The 21,368-nt window shown below is 47.8% G+C and overlaps 15 non-coding genes across 15 annotated transcripts; all 15 read left to right on the top strand.

Moving 5' to 3' along the window:
- The first annotated feature begins 392 nt into the window (after positions 1-392).
- On the top strand, positions 393-583 carry LOC142733058 (U2 spliceosomal RNA). The gene has a single exon (XR_012879877.1). It is a non-coding gene; the product is annotated as a U2 spliceosomal RNA (small nuclear RNA).
- Positions 584-1,863: 1,280 nt separating this feature from the next.
- On the top strand, positions 1,864-2,054 carry LOC142733056 (U2 spliceosomal RNA). The gene has a single exon (XR_012879876.1). It is a non-coding gene; the product is annotated as a U2 spliceosomal RNA (small nuclear RNA).
- Positions 2,055-3,350: 1,296 nt separating this feature from the next.
- On the top strand, positions 3,351-3,541 carry LOC142733055 (U2 spliceosomal RNA). The gene has a single exon (XR_012879875.1). It is a non-coding gene; the product is annotated as a U2 spliceosomal RNA (small nuclear RNA).
- Positions 3,542-4,849: 1,308 nt separating this feature from the next.
- LOC142733054 (U2 spliceosomal RNA) lies at positions 4,850-5,040 on the top strand. The gene has a single exon (XR_012879874.1). It is a non-coding gene; the product is annotated as a U2 spliceosomal RNA (small nuclear RNA).
- Positions 5,041-6,332: 1,292 nt separating this feature from the next.
- Positions 6,333-6,523, top strand: LOC142733053 (U2 spliceosomal RNA). The gene has a single exon (XR_012879873.1). It is a non-coding gene; the product is annotated as a U2 spliceosomal RNA (small nuclear RNA).
- A 1,276-nt stretch (positions 6,524-7,799) lies between these two features.
- LOC142733052 (U2 spliceosomal RNA) lies at positions 7,800-7,990 on the top strand. The gene has a single exon (XR_012879872.1). It is a non-coding gene; the product is annotated as a U2 spliceosomal RNA (small nuclear RNA).
- Positions 7,991-9,282: 1,292 nt separating this feature from the next.
- Positions 9,283-9,473, top strand: LOC142733051 (U2 spliceosomal RNA). The gene has a single exon (XR_012879871.1). It is a non-coding gene; the product is annotated as a U2 spliceosomal RNA (small nuclear RNA).
- Positions 9,474-10,773: 1,300 nt separating this feature from the next.
- On the top strand, positions 10,774-10,964 carry LOC142733050 (U2 spliceosomal RNA). Its single transcript, XR_012879870.1, has one exon. It is a non-coding gene; the product is annotated as a U2 spliceosomal RNA (small nuclear RNA).
- A 1,284-nt stretch (positions 10,965-12,248) lies between these two features.
- On the top strand, positions 12,249-12,439 carry LOC142733048 (U2 spliceosomal RNA). The gene has a single exon (XR_012879868.1). It is a non-coding gene; the product is annotated as a U2 spliceosomal RNA (small nuclear RNA).
- A 1,288-nt stretch (positions 12,440-13,727) lies between these two features.
- On the top strand, positions 13,728-13,918 carry LOC142733047 (U2 spliceosomal RNA). Its single transcript, XR_012879867.1, has one exon. It is a non-coding gene; the product is annotated as a U2 spliceosomal RNA (small nuclear RNA).
- A 1,284-nt stretch (positions 13,919-15,202) lies between these two features.
- LOC142733045 (U2 spliceosomal RNA) lies at positions 15,203-15,393 on the top strand. Its single transcript, XR_012879866.1, has one exon. It is a non-coding gene; the product is annotated as a U2 spliceosomal RNA (small nuclear RNA).
- Positions 15,394-16,689: 1,296 nt separating this feature from the next.
- LOC142733044 (U2 spliceosomal RNA) lies at positions 16,690-16,880 on the top strand. The gene has a single exon (XR_012879865.1). It is a non-coding gene; the product is annotated as a U2 spliceosomal RNA (small nuclear RNA).
- Positions 16,881-18,172: 1,292 nt separating this feature from the next.
- On the top strand, positions 18,173-18,363 carry LOC142733043 (U2 spliceosomal RNA). The gene has a single exon (XR_012879864.1). It is a non-coding gene; the product is annotated as a U2 spliceosomal RNA (small nuclear RNA).
- A 1,288-nt stretch (positions 18,364-19,651) lies between these two features.
- LOC142733042 (U2 spliceosomal RNA) lies at positions 19,652-19,842 on the top strand. The gene has a single exon (XR_012879863.1). It is a non-coding gene; the product is annotated as a U2 spliceosomal RNA (small nuclear RNA).
- A 1,304-nt stretch (positions 19,843-21,146) lies between these two features.
- On the top strand, positions 21,147-21,337 carry LOC142733038 (U2 spliceosomal RNA). Its single transcript, XR_012879859.1, has one exon. It is a non-coding gene; the product is annotated as a U2 spliceosomal RNA (small nuclear RNA).
- The last annotated feature ends 31 nt before the right edge of the window (positions 21,338-21,368 follow it).

Raw genomic sequence — 21,368 nt, 5'->3', positions numbered from 1 at the left:
CCTGGGCCCAGGCAGTGTTGGTCAGTGCTGCTCAGCAGGCAGCACTGGACTGGACTGGATTACAGCTGATACAAGGTGTGAAGGAACAAGGGGTGGCTGTGGGCATGCACTTGCTGCCGCTGCCAGTGTTTATCTGCATGGCAGCAGGGCATTTGGGCGTTGCCAGGAAGGCGTTTTTATGTAGATTCCTCCTCTTTCAGCACTGCATTGTGGTGCAAGCAAAAGAAGCAAATCCTGTCTGGCTTCCTCTCCGGCCTTTATTCACCTCCCGTGTAGCTGTGAGTGTGTGAGCCTGCAGGGCCCCATGGAATTGCCTAGAAGTAGGCTGAATCGCTGCAAGGGCTGAACAGCAGTATCGGGCAGGCTCGGGCAACGCGCGGCCCGTTCGGGTTATCGCTTCTCGGCCTTTTGGCTAAGATCAAGTGTAGTATCTGTTCTTATCAGTTTAATATCTGATACGTCCCCTATCTGGGGACCATATATTAAATGGATTTTTAGAACAGGGAGATGGAAATAGAGCTTGCTCTGTCCACTCCACGCATTGACCTGGTATTGCAGTATTTCCAGGACCGGTGCACCCTTTCCTTATGTGTTGACTAAAAGCAGATTCCAAAAGTGTTTTTTGTCTTTGCTATTGTTTCTGTCTTTCTGAAGGGATCTCCCCTTTTAATCCCATTATTTCAACACCTGTTGGACAATGCATGAGTGATAATGAGCTCATTGATTAAATGCAATTAATGAATAGATTGCCACCTCTTGTTGTGTGTCGTCTGTGTTTCTGTGTTTCCGGCATTTCACATTGGAACACCTCATTCACCTTCCTTGTCTTCTCTCCGCCCTCCCTTTTAGGTAAGTTAAAGAGCTGCACCTGAGCCAGCCACTGATTGATTGATTGATTGATTGATTGATTGATTGATTGATTGATGCAGCACAACAGTCAAATAGTGGAGTGGAGTAGGGGAACAGCAAACAGCCAATAAAGCAGCCCGCCCGCTCGCCTGCCCGCCACAATGGACCTACCTGTGTACACTAGATGGATGTGATGGAATGTACTGTCGTCCCTACATTTCAAGAAGAAGTAAGAATTGCAGTTGCAACAAAGCCTTGCTTGCCTACAAAGAGAGCAGCAATTTGGATTTGTTACTATGTTACCTAGAAGAATAACAAACTGTGCAAGGATGGAGGTTGTAGGAGCAAGGAGAAGTTGTCTGTAAAGTTGGTGGATGCCTATTTTCCATTTTGCAGTCCCTTGTCTCCCTCTTGTGGCCTCCTGGAGGCAACTAGCTGTGCAAAAAAAAGACAGCCTGGCAGCCGGCTGTTGCAGTGTTGCCCTCTCAGGCAACACTGAGTGACTGACTGAGCCTCACCGTCTTATATAAAGTTCAGACGGAACTTTGCACGTGTCATAGTGGAGCCCTCAGGATTCCAGAGCCAGCTTTCTGACATCATAATGGGGCCTCAGAGATAAAAGCCTGGGCCCAGGCAGTGTTGGTCAGTGCTGCTCAGCAGGCAGCACTGGACTGGACTGGATTACAGCTGATACAAGGTGTGAAGGAACAAGGGGTGGCTGTGGGCATGCACTTGCTGCCGCTGCCAGTGTTTATCTGCATGGCAGCAGGGCATTTGGGCGTTGCCAGGAAGGCGTTTTTATGTAGATTCCTCCTCTTTCAGCACTGCATTGTGGTGCAAGCAAAAGAAGCAAATCCTGTCTGGCTTCCTCTCCGGCCTTTATTCACCTCCCGTGTAGCTGTGAGTGTGTGAGCCTGCAGGGCCCCATGGAATTGCCTAGAAGTAGGCTGAATCGCTGCAAGGGCTGAACAGCAGTATCGGGCAGGCTCGGGCAACGCGCGGCCCGTTCGGGTTATCGCTTCTCGGCCTTTTGGCTAAGATCAAGTGTAGTATCTGTTCTTATCAGTTTAATATCTGATACGTCCCCTATCTGGGGACCATATATTAAATGGATTTTTAGAACAGGGAGATGGAAATAGAGCTTGCTCTGTCCACTCCACGCATTGACCTGGTATTGCAGTATTTCCAGGACCGGTGCACCCTTTCCTTATGTGTTGACTAAAAGCAGATTCCAAAAGTGTTTTTTGTCTTTGCTATTGTTTCTGTCTTTCTGAAGGGATCTCCCCTTTTAATCCCATTATTTCAACACCTGTTGGACAATGCATGAGTGATAATGAGCTCATTGATTAAATGCAATTAATGAATAGATTGCCACCTCTTGTTGTGTGTCGTCTGTGTTTCTGTGTTTCCGGCATTTCACATTGGAACACCTCATTCACCTTCCTTGTCTTCTCTCCGCCCTCCCTTTTAGGTAAGTTAAAGAGCTGCACCTGAGCCAGCCACTGATTGATTGATTGATTGATTGATTGATTGATTGATTGATTGATTGATTGATTGATTGATGCAGCACAACAGTCAAATAGTGGAGTGGAGTAGGGGAACAGCAAACAGCCAATAAAGCAGCCCGCCCGCTCGCCTGCCCGCCACAATGGACCTACCTGTGTACACTAGATGGATGTGATGGAATGTACTGTCGTCCCTACATTTCAAGAAGAAGTAAGAATTGCAGTTGCAACAAAGCCTTGCTTGCCTACAAAGAGAGCAGCAATTTGGATTTGTTACTATGTTACCTAGAAGAATAACAAACTGTGCAAGGATGGAGGTTGTAGGAGCAAGGAGAAGTTGTCTGTAAAGTTGGTGGATGCCTATTTTCCATTTTGCAGTCCCTTGTCTCCCTCTTGTGGCCTCCTGGAGGCAACTAGCTGTGCAAAAAAAAGACAGCCTGGCGGCCGGCTGTTGCAGTGTTGCCCTCTCAGGCAACACTGAGTGACTGACTGAGCCTCACCGTCTTATATAAAGTTCAGACGGAACTTTGCACGTGTCATAGTGGAGCCCTCAGGATTCCAGAGCCAGCTTTCTGACATCATAATGGGGCCTCAGAGATAAAAGCCTGGGCCCAGGCAGTGTTGGTCAGTGCTGCTCAGCAGGCAGCACTGGACTGGACTGGATTACAGCTGATACAAGGTGTGAAGGAACAAGGGGTGGCTGTGGGCATGCACTTGCTGCCGCTGCCAGTGTTTATCTGCATGGCAGCAGGGCATTTGGGCGTTGCCAGGAAGGCGTTTTTATGTAGATTCCTCCTCTTTCAGCACTGCATTGTGGTGCAAGCAAAAGAAGCAAATCCTGTCTGGCTTCCTCTCCGGCCTTTATTCACCTCCCGTGTAGCTGTGAGTGTGTGAGCCTGCAGGGCCCCATGGAATTGCCTAGAAGTAGGCTGAATCGCTGCAAGGGCTGAACAGCAGTATCGGGCAGGCTCGGGCAACGCGCGGCCCGTTCGGGTTATCGCTTCTCGGCCTTTTGGCTAAGATCAAGTGTAGTATCTGTTCTTATCAGTTTAATATCTGATACGTCCCCTATCTGGGGACCATATATTAAATGGATTTTTAGAACAGGGAGATGGAAATAGAGCTTGCTCTGTCCACTCCACGCATTGACCTGGTATTGCAGTATTTCCAGGACCGGTGCACCCTTTCCTTATGTGTTGACTAAAAGCAGATTCCAAAAGTGTTTTTTGTCTTTGCTATTGTTTCTGTCTTTCTGAAGGGATCTCCCCTTTTAATCCCATTATTTCAACACCTGTTGGACAATGCATGAGTGATAATGAGCTCATTGATTAAATGCAATTAATGAATAGATTGCCACCTCTTGTTGTGTGTCGTCTGTGTTTCTGTGTTTCCGGCATTTCACATTGGAACACCTCATTCACCTTCCTTGTCTTCTCTCCGCCCTCCCTTTTAGGTAAGTTAAAGAGCTGCACCTGAGCCAGCCACTGATTGATTGATTGATTGATTGATTGATTGATTGATTGATTGATTGATTGATTGATTGATTGATTGATTGATGCAGCACAACAGTCAAATAGTGGAGTGGAGTAGGGGAACAGCAAACAGCCAATAAAGCAGCCCGCCCGCTCGCCTGCCCGCCACAATGGACCTACCTGTGTACACTAGATGGATGTGATGGAATGTACTGTCGTCCCTACATTTCAAGAAGAAGTAAGAATTGCAGTTGCAACAAAGCCTTGCTTGCCTACAAAGAGAGCAGCAATTTGGATTTGTTACTATGTTACCTAGAAGAATAACAAACTGTGCAAGGATGGAGGTTGTAGGAGCAAGGAGAAGTTGTCTGTAAAGTTGGTGGATGCCTATTTTCCATTTTGCAGTCCCTTGTCTCCCTCTTGTGGCCTCCTGGAGGCAACTAGCTGTGCAAAAAAAAGACAGCCTGGCGGCCGGCTGTTGCAGTGTTGCCCTCTCAGGCAACACTGAGTGACTGACTGAGCCTCACCGTCTTATATAAAGTTCAGACGGAACTTTGCACGTGTCATAGTGGAGCCCTCAGGATTCCAGAGCCAGCTTTCTGACATCATAATGGGGCCTCAGAGATAAAAGCCTGGGCCCAGGCAGTGTTGGTCAGTGCTGCTCAGCAGGCAGCACTGGACTGGACTGGATTACAGCTGATACAAGGTGTGAAGGAACAAGGGGTGGCTGTGGGCATGCACTTGCTGCCGCTGCCAGTGTTTATCTGCATGGCAGCAGGGCATTTGGGCGTTGCCAGGAAGGCGTTTTTATGTAGATTCCTCCTCTTTCAGCACTGCATTGTGGTGCAAGCAAAAGAAGCAAATCCTGTCTGGCTTCCTCTCCGGCCTTTATTCACCTCCCGTGTAGCTGTGAGTGTGTGAGCCTGCAGGGCCCCATGGAATTGCCTAGAAGTAGGCTGAATCGCTGCAAGGGCTGAACAGCAGTATCGGGCAGGCTCGGGCAACGCGCGGCCCGTTCGGGTTATCGCTTCTCGGCCTTTTGGCTAAGATCAAGTGTAGTATCTGTTCTTATCAGTTTAATATCTGATACGTCCCCTATCTGGGGACCATATATTAAATGGATTTTTAGAACAGGGAGATGGAAATAGAGCTTGCTCTGTCCACTCCACGCATTGACCTGGTATTGCAGTATTTCCAGGACCGGTGCACCCTTTCCTTATGTGTTGACTAAAAGCAGATTCCAAAAGTGTTTTTTGTCTTTGCTATTGTTTCTGTCTTTCTGAAGGGATCTCCCCTTTTAATCCCATTATTTCAACACCTGTTGGACAATGCATGAGTGATAATGAGCTCATTGATTAAATGCAATTAATGAATAGATTGCCACCTCTTGTTGTGTGTCGTCTGTGTTTCTGTGTTTCCGGCATTTCACATTGGAACACCTCATTCACCTTCCTTGTCTTCTCTCCGCCCTCCCTTTTAGGTAAGTTAAAGAGCTGCACCTGAGCCAGCCACTGATTGATTGATTGATTGATTGATTGATTGATTGATTGATTGATTGATTGATTGATGCAGCACAACAGTCAAATAGTGGAGTGGAGTAGGGGAACAGCAAACAGCCAATAAAGCAGCCCGCCCGCTCGCCTGCCCGCCACAATGGACCTACCTGTGTACACTAGATGGATGTGATGGAATGTACTGTCGTCCCTACATTTCAAGAAGAAGTAAGAATTGCAGTTGCAACAAAGCCTTGCTTGCCTACAAAGAGAGCAGCAATTTGGATTTGTTACTATGTTACCTAGAAGAATAACAAACTGTGCAAGGATGGAGGTTGTAGGAGCAAGGAGAAGTTGTCTGTAAAGTTGGTGGATGCCTATTTTCCATTTTGCAGTCCCTTGTCTCCCTCTTGTGGCCTCCTGGAGGCAACTAGCTGTGCAAAAAAAAGACAGCCTGGCGGCCGGCTGTTGCAGTGTTGCCCTCTCAGGCAACACTGAGTGACTGACTGAGCCTCACCGTCTTATATAAAGTTCAGACGGAACTTTGCACGTGTCATAGTGGAGCCCTCAGGATTCCAGAGCCAGCTTTCTGACATCATAATGGGGCCTCAGAGATAAAAGCCTGGGCCCAGGCAGTGTTGGTCAGTGCTGCTCAGCAGGCAGCACTGGACTGGACTGGATTACAGCTGATACAAGGTGTGAAGGAACAAGGGGTGGCTGTGGGCATGCACTTGCTGCCGCTGCCAGTGTTTATCTGCATGGCAGCAGGGCATTTGGGCGTTGCCAGGAAGGCGTTTTTATGTAGATTCCTCCTCTTTCAGCACTGCATTGTGGTGCAAGCAAAAGAAGCAAATCCTGTCTGGCTTCCTCTCCGGCCTTTATTCACCTCCCGTGTAGCTGTGAGTGTGTGAGCCTGCAGGGCCCCATGGAATTGCCTAGAAGTAGGCTGAATCGCTGCAAGGGCTGAACAGCAGTATCGGGCAGGCTCGGGCAACGCGCGGCCCGTTCGGGTTATCGCTTCTCGGCCTTTTGGCTAAGATCAAGTGTAGTATCTGTTCTTATCAGTTTAATATCTGATACGTCCCCTATCTGGGGACCATATATTAAATGGATTTTTAGAACAGGGAGATGGAAATAGAGCTTGCTCTGTCCACTCCACGCATTGACCTGGTATTGCAGTATTTCCAGGACCGGTGCACCCTTTCCTTATGTGTTGACTAAAAGCAGATTCCAAAAGTGTTTTTTGTCTTTGCTATTGTTTCTGTCTTTCTGAAGGGATCTCCCCTTTTAATCCCATTATTTCAACACCTGTTGGACAATGCATGAGTGATAATGAGCTCATTGATTAAATGCAATTAATGAATAGATTGCCACCTCTTGTTGTGTGTCGTCTGTGTTTCTGTGTTTCCGGCATTTCACATTGGAACACCTCATTCACCTTCCTTGTCTTCTCTCCGCCCTTTTAGGTAAGTTAAAGAGCTGCACCTGAGCCAGCCACTGATTGATTGATTGATTGATTGATTGATTGATTGATTGATTGATGCAGCACAACAGTCAAATAGTGGAGTGGAGTAGGGGAACAGCAAACAGCCAATAAAGCAGCCCGCCCGCTCGCCTGCCCGCCACAATGGACCTACCTGTGTACACTAGATGGATGTGATGGAATGTACTGTCGTCCCTACATTTCAAGAAGAAGTAAGAATTGCAGTTGCAACAAAGCCTTGCTTGCCTACAAAGAGAGCAGCAATTTGGATTTGTTACTATGTTACCTAGAAGAATAACAAACTGTGCAAGGATGGAGGTTGTAGGAGCAAGGAGAAGTTGTCTGTAAAGTTGGTGGATGGCTATTTTCCATTTTGCAGTCCCTTGTCTCCCTCTTGTGGCCTCCTGGAGGCAACTAGCTGTGCAAAAAAAAGACAGCCTGGCGGCCGGCTGTTGCAGTGTTGCCCTCTCAGGCAACACTGAGTGACTGACTGAGCCTCACCGTCTTATATAAAGTTCAGACGGAACTTTGCACGTGTCATAGTGGAGCCCTCAGGATTCCAGAGCCAGCTTTCTGACATCATAATGGGGCCTCAGAGATAAAAGCCTGGGCCCAGGCAGTGTTGGTCAGTGCTGCTCAGCAGGCAGCACTGGACTGGACTGGATTACAGCTGATACAAGGTGTGAAGGAACAAGGGGTGGCTGTGGGCATGCACTTGCTGCCGCTGCCAGTGTTTATCTGCATGGCAGCAGGGCATTTGGGCGTTGCCAGGAAGGCGTTTTTATGTAGATTCCTCCTCTTTCAGCACTGCATTGTGGTGCAAGCAAAAGAAGCAAATCCTGTCTGGCTTCCTCTCCGGCCTTTATTCACCTCCCGTGTAGCTGTGAGTGTGTGAGCCTGCAGGGCCCCATGGAATTGCCTAGAAGTAGGCTGAATCGCTGCAAGGGCTGAACAGCAGTATCGGGCAGGCTCGGGCAACGCGCGGCCCGTTCGGGTTATCGCTTCTCGGCCTTTTGGCTAAGATCAAGTGTAGTATCTGTTCTTATCAGTTTAATATCTGATACGTCCCCTATCTGGGGACCATATATTAAATGGATTTTTAGAACAGGGAGATGGAAATAGAGCTTGCTCTGTCCACTCCACGCATTGACCTGGTATTGCAGTATTTCCAGGACCGGTGCACCCTTTCCTTATGTGTTGACTAAAAGCAGATTCCAAAAGTGTTTTTTGTCTTTGCTATTGTTTCTGTCTTTCTGAAGGGATCTCCCCTTTTAATCCCATTATTTCAACACCTGTTGGACAATGCATGAGTGATAATGAGCTCATTGATTAAATGCAATTAATGAATAGATTGCCACCTCTTGTTGTGTGTCGTCTGTGTTTCTGTGTTTCCGGCATTTCACATTGGAACACCTCATTCACCTTCCTTGTCTTCTCTCCGCCCTCCCTTTTAGGTAAGTTAAAGAGCTGCACCTGAGCCAGCCACTGATTGATTGATTGATTGATTGATTGATTGATTGATTGATTGATTGATTGATTGATGCAGCACAACAGTCAAATAGTGGAGTGGAGTAGGGGAACAGCAAACAGCCAATAAAGCAGCCCGCCCGCTCGCCTGCCCGCCACAATGGACCTACCTGTGTACACTAGATGGATGTGATGGAATGTACTGTCGTCCCTACATTTCAAGAAGAAGTAAGAATTGCAGTTGCAACAAAGCCTTGCTTGCCTACAAAGAGAGCAGCAATTTGGATTTGTTACTATGTTACCTAGAAGAATAACAAACTGTGCAAGGATGGAGGTTGTAGGAGCAAGGAGAAGTTGTCTGTAAAGTTGGTGGATGCCTATTTTCCATTTTGCAGTCCCTTGTCTCCCTCTTGTGGCCTCCTGGAGGCAACTAGCTGTGCAAAAAAAAGACAGCCTGGCGGCCGGCTGTTGCAGTGTTGCCCTCTCAGGCAACACTGAGTGACTGACTGAGCCTCACCGTCTTATATAAAGTTCAGACGGAACTTTGCACGTGTCATAGTGGAGCCCTCAGGATTCCAGAGCCAGCTTTCTGACATCATAATGGGGCCTCAGAGATAAAAGCCTGGGCCCAGGCAGTGTTGGTCAGTGCTGCTCAGCAGGCAGCACTGGACTGGACTGGATTACAGCTGATACAAGGTGTGAAGGAACAAGGGGTGGCTGTGGGCATGCACTTGCTGCCGCTGCCAGTGTTTATCTGCATGGCAGCAGGGCATTTGGGCGTTGCCAGGAAGGCGTTTTTATGTAGATTCCTCCTCTTTCAGCACTGCATTGTGGTGCAAGCAAAAGAAGCAAATCCTGTCTGGCTTCCTCTCCGGCCTTTATTCACCTCCCGTGTAGCTGTGAGTGTGTGAGCCTGCAGGGCCCCATGGAATTGCCTAGAAGTAGGCTGAATCGCTGCAAGGGCTGAACAGCAGTATCGGGCAGGCTCGGGCAACGCGCGGCCCGTTCGGGTTATCGCTTCTCGGCCTTTTGGCTAAGATCAAGTGTAGTATCTGTTCTTATCAGTTTAATATCTGATACGTCCCCTATCTGGGGACCATATATTAAATGGATTTTTAGAACAGGGAGATGGAAATAGAGCTTGCTCTGTCCACTCCACGCATTGACCTGGTATTGCAGTATTTCCAGGACCGGTGCACCCTTTCCTTATGTGTTGACTAAAAGCAGATTCCAAAAGTGTTTTTTGTCTTTGCTATTGTTTCTGTCTTTCTGAAGGGATCTCCCCTTTTAATCCCATTATTTCAACACCTGTTGGACAATGCATGAGTGATAATGAGCTCATTGATTAAATGCAATTAATGAATAGATTGCCACCTCTTGTTGTGTGTCGTCTGTGTTTCTGTGTTTCCGGCATTTCACATTGGAACACCTCATTCACCTTCCTTGTCTTCTCTCCGCCCTCCCTTTTAGGTAAGTTAAAGAGCTGCACCTGAGCCAGCCACTGATTGATTGATTGATTGATTGATTGATTGATTGATTGATTGATTGATTGATTGATTGATTGATGCAGCACAACAGTCAAATAGTGGAGTGGAGTAGGGGAACAGCAAACAGCCAATAAAGCAGCCCGCCCGCTCGCCTGCCCGCCACAATGGACCTACCTGTGTACACTAGATGGATGTGATGGAATGTACTGTCGTCCCTACATTTCAAGAAGAAGTAAGAATTGCAGTTGCAACAAAGCCTTGCTTGCCTACAAAGAGAGCAGCAATTTGGATTTGTTACTATGTTACCTAGAAGAATAACAAACTGTGCAAGGATGGAGGTTGTAGGAGCAAGGAGAAGTTGTCTGTAAAGTTGGTGGATGCCTATTTTCCATTTTGCAGTCCCTTGTCTCCCTCTTGTGGCCTCCTGGAGGCAACTAGCTGTGCAAAAAAAAGACAGCCTGGCGGCCGGCTGTTGCAGTGTTGCCCTCTCAGGCAACACTGAGTGACTGACTGAGCCTCACCGTCTTATATAAAGTTCAGACGGAACTTTGCACGTGTCATAGTGGAGCCCTCAGGATTCCAGAGCCAGCTTTCTGACATCATAATGGGGCCTCAGAGATAAAAGCCTGGGCCCAGGCAGTGTTGGTCAGTGCTGCTCAGCAGGCAGCACTGGACTGGACTGGATTACAGCTGATACAAGGTGTGAAGGAACAAGGGGTGGCTGTGGGCATGCACTTGCTGCCGCTGCCAGTGTTTATCTGCATGGCAGCAGGGCATTTGGGCGTTGCCAGGAAGGCGTTTTTATGTAGATTCCTCCTCTTTCAGCACTGCATTGTGGTGCAAGCAAAAGAAGCAAATCCTGTCTGGCTTCCTCTCCGGCCTTTATTCACCTCCCGTGTAGCTGTGAGTGTGTGAGCCTGCAGGGCCCCATGGAATTGCCTAGAAGTAGGCTGAATCGCTGCAAGGGCTGAACAGCAGTATCGGGCAGGCTCGGGCAACGCGCGGCCCGTTCGGGTTATCGCTTCTCGGCCTTTTGGCTAAGATCAAGTGTAGTATCTGTTCTTATCAGTTTAATATCTGATACGTCCCCTATCTGGGGACCATATATTAAATGGATTTTTAGAACAGGGAGATGGAAATAGAGCTTGCTCTGTCCACTCCACGCATTGACCTGGTATTGCAGTATTTCCAGGACCGGTGCACCCTTTCCTTATGTGTTGACTAAAAGCAGATTCCAAAAGTGTTTTTTGTCTTTGCTATTGTTTCTGTCTTTCTGAAGGGATCTCCCCTTTTAATCCCATTATTTCAACACCTGTTGGACAATGCATGAGTGATAATGAGCTCATTGATTAAATGCAATTAATGAATAGATTGCCACCTCTTGTTGTGTGTCGTCTGTGTTTCCGGCATTTCACATTGGAACACCTCATTCACCTTCCTTGTCTTCTCTCCGCCCTCCCTTTTAGGTAAGTTAAAGAGCTGCACCTGAGCCAGCCACTGATTGATTGATTGATTGATTGATTGATTGATTGATTGATTGATTGATTGATTGATGCAGCACAACAGTCAAATAGTGGAGTGGAGTAGGGGAACAGCAAACAGCCAATAAAGCAGCCCGCCCGCTCGCCTGCCCGCCACAATGGACATACCTGTGTACACTAGATGGATGTGATGGAATGTACTGTCGTCCCTACATTTCAAGAAGAAGTAAGAATTGCAGTTGCAACAAAGCCTTGCTTGCCTACAAAGAGAGCAGCAATTTGGATTTGTTACTATGTTACCTAGAAGAATAACAAACTGTGCAAGGATGGAGGTTGTAGGAGCAAGGAGAAGTTGTCTGTAAAGTTGGTGGATGCCTATTTTCCATTTTGCAGTCCCTTGTCTCCCTCTTGTGGCCTCCTGGAGGCAACTAGCTGTGCAAAAAAAAGACAGCCTGGCGGCCGGCTGTTGCAGTGTTGCCCTCTCAGGCAACACTGAGTGACTGACTGAGCCTCACCGTCTTATATAAAGTTCAGACGGAACTTTGCACGTGTCATAGTGGAGCCCTCAGGATTCCAGAGCCAGCTTTCTGACATCATAATGGGGCCTCAGAGATAAAAGCCTGGGCCCAGGCAGTGTTGGTCAGTGCTGCTCAGCAGGCAGCACTGGACTGGACTGGATTACAGCTGATACAAGGTGTGAAGGAACAAGGGGTGGCTGTGGGCATGCACTTGCTGCCGCTGCCAGTGTTTATCTGCATGGCAGCAGGGCATTTGGGCGTTGCCAGGAAGGCGTTTTTATGTAGATTCCTCCTCTTTCAGCACTGCATTGTGGTGCAAGCAAAAGAAGCAAATCCTGTCTGGCTTCCTCTCCGGCCTTTATTCACCTCCCGTGTAGCTGTGAGTGTGTGAGCCTGCAGGGCCCCATGGAATTGCCTAGAAGTAGGCTGAATCGCTGCAAGGGCTGAACAGCAGTATCGGGCAGGCTCGGGCAACGCGCGGCCCGTTCGGGTTATCGCTTCTCGGCCTTTTGGCTAAGATCAAGTGTAGTATCTGTTCTTATCAGTTTAATATCTGATACGTCCCCTATCTGGGGACCATATATTAAATGGATTTTTAGAACAGGGAGATGGAAATAGAGCTTGCTCTGTCCACTCCACGCATTGACCTGGTATTGCAGTATTTCCAGGACCGGTGCACCCTTTCCTTATGTGTTGACTAAAAGCAGATTCCAAAAGTGTTTTTTGTCTTTGCTATTGTTTCTGTCTTTCTGAAGGGATCTCCCCTTTTAATCCCATTATTTCAACACCTGTTGGACAATGCATGAGTGATAATGAGCTCATTGATTAAATGCAATTAATGAATAGATTGCCACCTCTTGTTGTGTGTCGTCTGTGTTTCTGTGTTTCCGGCATTTCACATTGGAACACCTCATTCACCTTCCTTGTCTTCTCTCCGCCCTCCCTTTTAGGTAAGTTAAAGAGCTGCACCTGAGCCAGCCACTGATTGATTGATTGATTGATTGATTGATTGATTGATTGATTGATTGATTGATGCAGCACAACAGTCAAATAGTGGAGTGGAGTAGGGGAACAGCAAACAGCCAATAAAGCAGCCCGCCCGCTCGCCTGCCCGCCACAATGGACCTACCTGTGTACACTAGATGGATGTGATGGAATGTACTGTCGTCCCTACATTTCAAGAAGAAGTAAGAATTGCAGTTGCAACAAAGCCTTGCTTGCCTACAAAGAGAGCAGCAATTTGGATTTGTTACTATGTTACCTAGAAGAATAACAAACTGTGCAAGGATGGAGGTTGTAGGAGCAAGGAGAAGTTGTCTGTAAAGTTGGTGGATGCCTATTTTCCATTTTGCAGTCCCTTGTCTCCCTCTTGTGGCCTCCTGGAGGCAACTAGCTGTGCAAAAAAAAGACAGCCTGGCGGCCGGCTGTTGCAGTGTTGCCCTCTCAGGCAACACTGAGTGACTGACTGAGCCTCACCGTCTTATATAAAGTTCAGACGGAACTTTGCACGTGTCATAGTGGAGCCCTCAGGATTCCAGAGCCAGCTTTCTGACATCATAATGGGGCCTCAGAGATAAAAGCCTGGGCCCAGGCAGTGTTGGTCAGTGCTGCTCAGCAGGCAGCACTGGACTGGACTGGATTACAGCTGATACAAGGTGTGAAGGAACAAGGGGTGGCTGTGGGCATGCACTTGCTGCCGCTGCCAGTGTTTATCTGCATGGCAGCAGGGCATTTGGGCGTTGCCAGGAAGGCGTTTTTATGTAGATTCCTCCTCTTTCAGCACTGCATTGTGGTGCAAGCAAAAGAAGCAAATCCTGTCTGGCTTCCTCTCCGGCCTTTATTCACCTCCCGTGTAGCTGTGAGTGTGTGAGCCTGCAGGGCCCCATGGAATTGCCTAGAAGTAGGCTGAATCGCTGCAAGGGCTGAACAGCAGTATCGGGCAGGCTCGGGCAACGCGCGGCCCGTTCGGGTTATCGCTTCTCGGCCTTTTGGCTAAGATCAAGTGTAGTATCTGTTCTTATCAGTTTAATATCTGATACGTCCCCTATCTGGGGACCATATATTAAATGGATTTTTAGAACAGGGAGATGGAAATAGAGCTTGCTCTGTCCACTCCACGCATTGACCTGGTATTGCAGTATTTCCAGGACCGGTGCACCCTTTCCTTATGTGTTGACTAAAAGCAGATTCCAAAAGTGTTTTTTGTCTTTGCTATTGTTTCTGTCTTTCTGAAGGGATCTCCCCTTTTAATCCCATTATTTCAACACCTGTTGGACAATGCATGAGTGATAATGAGCTCATTGATTAAATGCAATTAATGAATAGATTGCCACCTCTTGTTGTGTGTCGTCTGTGTTTCCGGCATTTCACATTGGAACACCTCATTCACCTTCCTTGTCTTCTCTCCGCCCTCCCTTTTAGGTAAGTTAAAGAGCTGCACCTGAGCCAGCCACTGATTGATTGATTGATTGATTGATTGATTGATTGATTGATTGATTGATTGATTGATGCAGCACAACAGTCAAATAGTGGAGTGGAGTAGGGGAACAGCAAACAGCCAATAAAGCAGCCCGCCCGCTCGCCTGCCCGCCACAATGGACATACCTGTGTACACTAGATGGATGTGATGGAATGTACTGTCGTCCCTACATTTCAAGAAGAAGTAAGAATTGCAGTTGCAACAAAGCCTTGCTTGCCTACAAAGAGAGCAGCAATTTGGATTTGTTACTATGTTACCTAGAAGAATAACAAACTGTGCAAGGATGGAGGTTGTAGGAGCAAGGAGAAGTTGTCTGTAAAGTTGGTGGATGCCTATTTTCCATTTTGCAGTCCCTTGTCTCCCTCTTGTGGCCTCCTGGAGGCAACTAGCTGTGCAAAAAAAAGACAGCCTGGCGGCCGGCTGTTGCAGTGTTGCCCTCTCAGGCAACACTGAGTGACTGACTGAGCCTCACCGTCTTATATAAAGTTCAGACGGAACTTTGCACGTGTCATAGTGGAGCCCTCAGGATTCCAGAGCCAGCTTTCTGACATCATAATGGGGCCTCAGAGATAAAAGCCTGGGCCCAGGCAGTGTTGGTCAGTGCTGCTCAGCAGGCAGCACTGGACTGGACTGGATTACAGCTGATACAAGGTGTGAAGGAACAAGGGGTGGCTGTGGGCATGCACTTGCTGCCGCTGCCAGTGTTTATCTGCATGGCAGCAGGGCATTTGGGCGTTGCCAGGAAGGCGTTTTTATGTAGATTCCTCCTCTTTCAGCACTGCATTGTGGTGCAAGCAAAAGAAGCAAATCCTGTCTGGCTTCCTCTCCGGCCTTTATTCACCTCCCGTGTAGCTGTGAGTGTGTGAGCCTGCAGGGCCCCATGGAATTGCCTAGAAGTAGGCTGAATCGCTGCAAGGGCTGAACAGCAGTATCGGGCAGGCTCGGGCAACGCGCGGCCCGTTCGGGTTATCGCTTCTCGGCCTTTTGGCTAAGATCAAGTGTAGTATCTGTTCTTATCAGTTTAATATCTGATACGTCCCCTATCTGGGGACCATATATTAAATGGATTTTTAGAACAGGGAGATGGAAATAGAGCTTGCTCTGTCCACTCCACGCATTGACCTGGTATTGCAGTATTTCCAGGACCGGTGCACCCTTTCCTTATGTGTTGACTAAAAGCAGATTCCAAAAGTGTTTTTTGTCTTTGCTATTGTTTCTGTCTTTCTGAAGGGATCTCCCCTTTTAATCCCATTATTTCAACACCTGTTGGACAATGCATGAGTGATAATGAGCTCATTGATTAAATGCAATTAATGAATAGATTGCCACCTCTTGTTGTGTGTCGTCTGTGTTTCTGTGTTTCCGGCATTTCACATTGGAACACCTCATTCACCTTCCTTGTCTTCTCTCCGCCCTCCCTTTTAGGTAAGTTAAAGAGCTGCACCTGAGCCAGCCACTGATTGATTGATTGATTGATTGATTGATTGATTGATTGATTGATTGATTGATTGATTGATGCAGCACAACAGTCAAATAGTGGAGTGGAGTAGGGGAACAGCAAACAGCCAATAAAGCAGCCCGCCCGCTCGCCTGCCCGCCACAATGGACCTACCTGTGTACACTAGATGGATGTGATGGAATGTACTGTCGTCCCTACATTTCAAGAAGAAGTAAGAATTGCAGTTGCAACAAAGCCTTGCTTGCCTACAAAGAGAGCAGCAATTTGGATTTGTTACTATGTTACCTAGAAGAATAACAAACTGTGCAAGGATGGAGGTTGTAGGAGCAAGGAGAAGTTGTCTGTAAAGTTGGTGGATGCCTATTTTCCATTTTGCAGTCCCTTGTCTCCCTCTTGTGGCCTCCTGGAGGCAACTAGCTGTGCAAAAAAAAGACAGCCTGGCGGCCGGCTGTTGCAGTGTTGCCCTCTCAGGCAACACTGAGTGACTGACTGAGCCTCACCGTCTTATATAAAGTTCAGACGGAACTTTGCACGTGTCATAGTGGAGCCCTCAGGATTCCAGAGCCAGCTTTCTGACATCATAATGGGGCCTCAGAGATAAAAGCCTGGGCCCAGGCAGTGTTGGTCAGTGCTGCTCAGCAGGCAGCACTGGACTGGACTGGATTACAGCTGATACAAGGTGTGAAGGAACAAGGGGTGGCTGTGGGCATGCACTTGCTGCCGCTGCCAGTGTTTATCTGCATGGCAGCAGGGCATTTGGGCGTTGCCAGGAAGGCGTTTTTATGTAGATTCCTCCTCTTTCAGCACTGCATTGTGGTGCAAGCAAAAGAAGCAAATCCTGTCTGGCTTCCTCTCCGGCCTTTATTCACCTCCCGTGTAGCTGTGAGTGTGTGAGCCTGCAGGGCCCCATGGAATTGCCTAGAAGTAGGCTGAATCGCTGCAAGGGCTGAACAGCAGTATCGGGCAGGCTCGGGCAACGCGCGGCCCGTTCGGGTTATCGCTTCTCGGCCTTTTGGCTAAGATCAAGTGTAGTATCTGTTCTTATCAGTTTAATATCTGATACGTCCCCTATCTGGGGACCATATATTAAATGGATTTTTAGAACAGGGAGATGGAAATAGAGCTTGCTCTGTCCACTCCACGCATTGACCTGGTATTGCAGTATTTCCAGGACCGGTGCACCCTTTCCTTATGTGTTGACTAAAAGCAGATTCCAAAAGTGTTTTTTGTCTTTGCTATTGTTTCTGTCTTTCTGAAGGGATCTCCCCTTTTAATCCCATTATTTCAACACCTGTTGGACAATGCATGAGTGATAATGAGCTCATTGATTAAATGCAATTAATGAATAGATTGCCACCTCTTGTTGTGTGTCGTCTGTGTTTCTGTGTTTCCGGCATTTCACATTGGAACACCTCATTCACCTTCCTTGTCTTCTCTCCGCCCTCCCTTTTAGGTAAGTTAAAGAGCTGCACCTGAGCCAGCCACTGATTGATTGATTGATTGATTGATTGATTGATTGATTGATTGATTGATTGATTGATGCAGCACAACAGTCAAATAGTGGAGTGGAGTAGGGGAACAGCAAACAGCCAATAAAGCAGCCCGCCCGCTCGCCTGCCCGCCACAATGGACCTACCTGTGTACACTAGATGGATGTGATGGAATGTACTGTCGTCCCTACATTTCAAGAAGAAGTAAGAATTGCAGTTGCAACAAAGCCTTGCTTGCCTACAAAGAGAGCAGCAATTTGGATTTGTTACTATGTTACCTAGAAGAATAACAAACTGTGCAAGGATGGAGGTTGTAGGAGCAAGGAGAAGTTGTCTGTAAAGTTGGTGGATGCCTATTTTCCATTTTGCAGTCCCTTGTCTCCCTCTTGTGGCCTCCTGGAGGCAACTAGCTGTGCAAAAAAAAGACAGCCTGGCGGCCGGCTGTTGCAGTGTTGCCCTCTCAGGCAACACTGAGTGACTGACTGAGCCTCACCGTCTTATATAAAGTTCAGACGGAACTTTGCACGTGTCATAGTGGAGCCCTCAGGATTCCAGAGCCAGCTTTCTGACATCATAATGGGGCCTCAGAGATAAAAGCCTGGGCCCAGGCAGTGTTGGTCAGTGCTGCTCAGCAGGCAGCACTGGACTGGACTGGATTACAGCTGATACAAGGTGTGAAGGAACAAGGGGTGGCTGTGGGCATGCACTTGCTGCCGCTGCCAGTGTTTATCTGCATGGCAGCAGGGCATTTGGGCGTTGCCAGGAAGGCGTTTTTATGTAGATTCCTCCTCTTTCAGCACTGCATTGTGGTGCAAGCAAAAGAAGCAAATCCTGTCTGGCTTCCTCTCCGGCCTTTATTCACCTCCCGTGTAGCTGTGAGTGTGTGAGCCTGCAGGGCCCCATGGAATTGCCTAGAAGTAGGCTGAATCGCTGCAAGGGCTGAACAGCAGTATCGGGCAGGCTCGGGCAACGCGCGGCCCGTTCGGGTTATCGCTTCTCGGCCTTTTGGCTAAGATCAAGTGTAGTATCTGTTCTTATCAGTTTAATATCTGATACGTCCCCTATCTGGGGACCATATATTAAATGGATTTTTAGAACAGGGAGATGGAAATAGAGCTTGCTCTGTCCACTCCACGCATTGACCTGGTATTGCAGTATTTCCAGGACCGGTGCACCCTTTCCTTATGTGTTGACTAAAAGCAGATTCCAAAAGTGTTTTTTGTCTTTGCTATTGTTTCTGTCTTTCTGAAGGGATCTCCCCTTTTAATCCCATTATTTCAACACCTGTTGGACAATGCATGAGTGATAATGAGCTCATTGATTAAATGCAATTAATGAATAGATTGCCACCTCTTGTTGTGTGTCGTCTGTGTTTCTGTGTTTCCGGCATTTCACATTGGAACACCTCATTCACCTTCCTTGTCTTCTCTCCGCCCTCCCTTTTAGGTAAGTTAAAGAGCTGCACCTGAGCCAGCCACTGATTGATTGATTGATTGATTGATTGATTGATTGATTGATTGATTGATTGATGCAGCACAACAGTTAAATAGTGGAGTGGAGTAGGGGAACAGCAAACAGCCAATAAAGCAGCCCGCCCGCTCGCCTGCCCGCCACAATGGACCTACCTGTGTACACTAGATGGATGTGATGGAATGTACTGTCGTCCCTACATTTCAAGAAGAAGTAAGAATTGCAGTTGCAACAAAGCCTTGCTTGCCTACAAAGAGAGCAGCAATTTGGATTTGTTACTATGTTACCTAGAAGAATAACAAACTGTGCAAGGATGGAGGTTGTAGGAGCAAGGAGAAGTTGTCTGTAAAGTTGGTGGATGCCTATTTTCCATTTTGCAGTCCCTTGTCTCCCTCTTGTGGCCTCCTGGAGGCAACTAGCTGTGCAAAAAAAAGACAGCCTGGCGGCCGGCTGTTGCAGTGTTGCCCTCTCAGGCAACACTGAGTGACTGACTGAGCCTCACCGTCTTATATAAAGTTCAGACGGAACTTTGCACGTGTCATAGTGGAGCCCTCAGGATTCCAGAGCCAGCTTTCTGACATCATAATGGGGCCTCAGAGATAAAAGCCTGGGCCCAGGCAGTGTTGGTCAGTGCTGCTCAGCAGGCAGCACTGGACTGGACTGGATTACAGCTGATACAAGGTGTGAAGGAACAAGGGGTGGCTGTGGGCATGCACTTGCTGCCGCTGCCAGTGTTTATCTGCATGGCAGCAGGGCATTTGGGCGTTGCCAGGAAGGCGTTTTTATGTAGATTCCTCCTCTTTCAGCACTGCATTGTGGTGCAAGCAAAAGAAGCAAATCCTGTCTGGCTTCCTCTCCGGCCTTTATTCACCTCCCGTGTAGCTGTGAGTGTGTGAGCCTGCAGGGCCCCATGGAATTGCCTAGAAGTAGGCTGAATCGCTGCAAGGGCTGAACAGCAGTATCGGGCAGGCTCGGGCAACGCGCGGCCCGTTCGGGTTATCGCTTCTCGGCCTTTTGGCTAAGATCAAGTGTAGTATCTGTTCTTATCAGTTTAATATCTGATACGTCCCCTATCTGGGGACCATATATTAAATGGATTTTTAGAACAGGGAGATGGAAATAGAGCTTGCTCTGTCCACTCCACGCATTGACCTGGTATTGCAGTATTTCCAGGACCGGTGCACCCTTTCCTTATGTGTTGACTAAAAGCAGATTCCAAAAGTGTTTTTTGTCTTTGCTATTGTTTCTGTCTTTCTGAAGGGATCTCCCCTTTTAATCCCATTATTTCAACACCTGTTGGACAATGCATGAGTGATAATGAGCTCATTGATTAAATGCAATTAATGAATAGATTGCCACCTCTTGTTGTGTGTCGTCTGTGTTTCTGTGTTTCCGGCATTTCACATTGGAACACCTCATTCACCTTCCTTGTCTTCTCTCCGCCCTCCCTTTTAGGTAAGTTAAAGAGCTGCACCTGAGCCAGCCACTGATTGATTGATTGATTGATTGATTGATTGATTGATTGATTGATTGATTGATTGATTGATTGATTGATGCAGCACAACAGTCAAATAGTGGAGTGGAGTAGGGGAACAGCAAACAGCCAATAAAGCAGCCCGCCCGCTCGCCTGCCCGCCACAATGGACCTACCTGTGTACACTAGATGGATGTGATGGAATGTACTGTCGTCCCTACATTTCAAGAAGAAGTAAGAATTGCAGTTGCAACAAAGCCTTGCTTGCCTACAAAGAGAGCAGCAATTTGGATTTGTTACTATGTTACCTAGAAGAATAACAAACTGTGCAAGGATGGAGGTTGTAGGAGCAAGGAGAAGTTGTCTGTAAAGTTGGTGGATGCCTATTTTCCATTTTGCAGTCCCTTGTCTCCCTCTTGTGGCCTCCTGGAGGCAACTAGCTGTGCAAAAAAAAGACAGCCTGGCGGCCGGCTGTTGCAGTGTTGCCCTCTCAGGCAACACTGAGTGACTGACTGAGCCTCACCGTCTTATATAAAGTTCAGACGGAACTTTGCACGTGTCATAGTGGAGCCCTCAGGATTCCAGAGCCAGCTTTCTGACATCATAATGGGGCCTCAGAGATAAAAGCCTGGGCCCAGGCAGTGTTGGTCAGTGCTGCTCAGCAGGCAGCACTGGACTGGACTGGATTACAGCTGATACAAGGTGTGAAGGAACAAGGGGTGGCTGTGGGCATGCACTTGCTGCCGCTGCCAGTGTTTATCTGCATGGCAGCAGGGCATTTGGGCGTTGCCAGGAAGGCGTTTTTATGTAGATTCCTCCTCTTTCAGCACTGCATTGTGGTGCAAGCAAAAGAAGCAAATCCTGTCTGGCTTCCTCTCCGTCCTTTATTCACCTCCCGTGTAGCTGTGAGTGTGTGAGCCTGCAGGGCCCCATGGAATTGCCTAGAAGTAGGCTGAATCGCTGCAAGGGCTGAACAGCAGTATCGGGCAGGCTCGGGCAACGCGCGGCCCGTTCGGGTTATCGCTTCTCGGCCTTTTGGCTAAGATCAAGTGTAGTATCTGTTCTTATCAGTTTAATATCTGATACGTCCCCTATCTGGGGACCATATATTAAATGGATTTTTAGAACAGGGAGATGGAAATAGAGCTTGCTCTGTCCACTCCACGCATTGACCTGGTATTGCAGTATTTCCAGGACCGGTGCACCCTTTCCTTATGTGTTGACTAAAAGCAGATTCCAAA

The sequence above is a fragment of the Rhinoderma darwinii genome, unplaced genomic scaffold, assembly GCF_050947455.1.
Source record: "Rhinoderma darwinii isolate aRhiDar2 unplaced genomic scaffold, aRhiDar2.hap1 Scaffold_934, whole genome shotgun sequence".
Taxonomy (NCBI): Eukaryota; Metazoa; Chordata; class Amphibia; order Anura; family Rhinodermatidae; genus Rhinoderma; species Rhinoderma darwinii.
The sequence above is the reverse complement of the archived record's forward strand: the minus strand, read 5'-3'. Positions and strand labels throughout refer to the sequence as shown.